Below are 3,547 nucleotides of genomic sequence, written 5' to 3' on the forward strand. Positions count from 1 at the left end.
CCCCAATGCGGAAGCGCTCCCCCGCTGCACGGAGGGGATTTGGGGGATCAGGGACCCCCGTTAAGCCGCAGGATAGCGGCGTTTTAGCAGGGGCACACATGCCCCTGCTATCTATGAGGTCTGAAGCGAGATTTATTCTCACTTCAGACTCTCTTTAAAGCGGACCCAAACCAAACTTTTTTTTAATTAAAAATATTTAGTTGCACCACTCTGACACATACAAAGATAAATAAACACTCCTTTAAACCTATGAGCATTTCAGTGCATGCTTTTCACCCTTCTCTTTTCATAACCAGGGTTATACAGGTGGCAGCCATTAGCAAATATCTCCATTGCCAGACACCACCTACTGCACCAGTTTGCCGGATTCTGTCCCGGCAATATGAAAGGAAGGGAGGGGTTCCTCCAATAAATGTAAAATATTTTATATTTGTCATCATGCAGCTGAAAAAAGGCTGCTATTTATTATTATAAGTTAGAAAATAGATTTTATTTCTGAAACCTTGTATTTTTAATTTGGGTCCACTTTAAGTGACAAACCAATTTGCATGCACAGAGGACACAAGAAAACTGCTAGGAGCTGCAGGAAGACTACAAAACGATGCTGGAGGCTCGATGAGTATTGAAGGGGGGGGGCTTGGATTTTTTCAAGCAGCTGGCAAGCACATGTATCCGGCGTCACGCGATGTCTGCTGGTGCTGGATACTGTGGACTCTGCTGTAGTAAGTTTCAGAAAAGATGTTTTGCCACTCTGTCCAAAATGCGACAAGTTATTTTTCACGGGGCGCAGCGCACGTCCTCAGGCAAAAAGGTTCATCTATAATAGGAAATCCATGCGCTCTCCCTATCCTCTCACTACAGAGAACAACTTCCTAACCAGAGTGGGGTCTATTCCCCCCACCTGTCTTTACAGTGGTTGCCTTGGAAATAACTTTGACTTCTCAAAATCAGAAATCCTTTATTTGCCGAGAGTATATTTCCATCCCACATCTCCTATACCCACTGGTACAACTCTTCTTTTTGTCTTACATACTTTTCATTTGAACTGTCACAAAAAAAATGTAAAATTAAAAATACATGAAAACACAAATAAAAGTAAATTTCTTCCAGATTAAAATGAGCTATACATTACTTTTCTCCTATGTTGCTGTCACTTACTATAGTTAATAGAAATCTGACGGTACTGACAATTTTTAGACCAGTCCATCTCTTCATGGGGGATTCTCTGCATTTCATTTATTCTTTACAAGCTCTCCCTGGAAAGGATCTATACAAAGATGCACGCCACACCCGTTTGCACATTATTCTGGCAGTTGGACTGAGCAACTTTTGAAAATAAAGAAAACCCTGAGAATTCCCCATGAAAGATGTACTAGTCCAAAACTTGACAGCTCTGTCAGATTTATACTAACTACTGTAAGTGGCAGCAACATACTGTAGGAGAAAAGTAACTTATAGCTCAATTTACTCTGAGAGAAATGTACTTTTTATTTGTTTTACCGTACTTAATTTTTTTTTTTACAGATTTTCATGATAGGGGTCTGTTAATGGAGTTATCAAGCAAAAAACCCTCCCCCGTGCTCTACTTGCCCGGGGCTTCCTCCAGCCCCTTACAGCCAACATATCCCACGCACCAACTCCGACCGCAGCTGCCGGCCCGGGATCCCTGCCGGTGCAGAGGCCGACTTCCTCTACTGCAGCTGTGCGAGCGCCGCTGTCAATGAAGCCCACGTTGTCCATAGTGTATTGCGCAGGCACAGTACACTGTGGATAACTGTCGATTGACAGCGGCGCAGGCACAGTAGAGGAAGACCTTGAGCTCAGCCTCTGCACTGGTGGGGACCCCGGGCCGGCGGCTGCGAGCGGAGATGCTGCATGGGACATGTCGGTTGCAAGGGGCTGGAGGAAGCCCCGGATCAGTAGAGCGGGAGGGGGGTGTCTTGCTTGATGACTCCTTTAACTGTGAGAAAATATGGGGCTGGAACACAGTACTCTCTGATCTGTGAAGAGAAATGATGAGGTGCTGCTGATCATGAGGGCAGAAGAAGATGGAGAGTGTGAGGTGATGAGGGTCCATACACCGTGCAAAGACCGACAATACATAATTGCCTGATATATGGGCACCTTAAACTAAAGGTAGCCATACACCTAGCGATGATGGGCATACACCGTAGGCAGATTCCCAATCAATTTCAGCATGAAATCTCTCAGGAATCAGCTGAGCCCGCCGCTGATCCTATAATATATTAATGTGCTGCAAGGGTACATTTACACATTACCTGTCCTGTCTCCTATTAGCCGCATACACGCTGCAGGTTTGGTGCTTGTGTGAAGTCACCCGCTGACACGCTATGCACTGGCAGCGTATATGCGGCTAATAGAAGATTGGCGGAAGACAGACGGGCACCACGACACAGGACAGGTAATGTATAAACGCACACTTACAGCTCATTTATACATTGCCGGAATAGTGCCAGGGGTTTTGTCGCGATATCGCTCGCTATTACCGCCCCGCGCACCCGATCAAGTAAGTCGGTCCTACATCTTGCAGCAAGTCCAACCGATTAGTGCAACCAATTTCGGCCTGAAATTGGTCGCATCGCCGATCGGGCATACACCTGGTGGCACCGATTTTCATCCGATTACAATATAAAGCCACCAAGTTGACTAATGTTGTGCCACCTTAAAGAGAACCCGAGGTGGATTTTTTAAAGATAATAGGACACAGAGGCATGTTCTCTGGACAATGACATGCCTCTGTGTCTTATTACTGCTGCCAGTCCCTCTGGTCTTTGCTGTCACCTCCCCTGAAAAACAGCACCAGGCTAGCGACAATCTGATTGCCGCTAGCCTTCTGTTTACCTGGCATTTGTCAATTAGCATTGTCTACCCCGCCTCTGTCAGCTTCCTCCAATCGGAAGCTAAGCCGTGACCCGGAAGTACTTCCTGGGTCGCGGCTTAGCTTCTGATTGGAGGAAGCCGACAGAGGTGGAGGAGGCAATGCTGTTTGACAAATGCCAGGTAAACAGAAGGCTAGCGACAATCGGATTGTCGCTAGCCTGGTGCTGTTTTTCGGGGGGGGGGGGGGCTGGCAGCAGTAATAGGACACAGAGGCATGTCGTTGTGCAGAGAACATCTTTAGAAAATCAGCCTCGGGATTTCTTATGCTAGGTACACACAATGCGGTTTTCCAGTCAATTTTCCTTTTGATCGATTTTCGATTACTTTTTCCGCTCGATTTCCCACCTCGATTCTCTTATCAATTTCCATTCACTTCTATGAGAAAGCGAGTGGTAAAACGATCGAAAGTAATATCGGACATAATGGAAATTATCGAACGCAAAAACATATTGTGTGTACCCAGCATTAAAGGCAAGTTGGGAGATAAGCTTTCAAGGGAATATTTAGTTTACATAGAGCATTTAAATACAATATAATGTTTGCTTTAGACTAAAGAGGAGGAAGACAGGCTTGCTAATGCTCTGATGGGGCAAGAAAATGGGATTATCTTGGGGTAGGTGGAGGGTGGTGAAGAAACTGATTACAA

Source organism: Hyperolius riggenbachi, chromosome 9 (assembly GCF_040937935.1).
Source record: "Hyperolius riggenbachi isolate aHypRig1 chromosome 9, aHypRig1.pri, whole genome shotgun sequence".
Lineage (NCBI taxonomy): Eukaryota > Metazoa > Chordata > Amphibia > Anura > Hyperoliidae > Hyperolius > Hyperolius riggenbachi.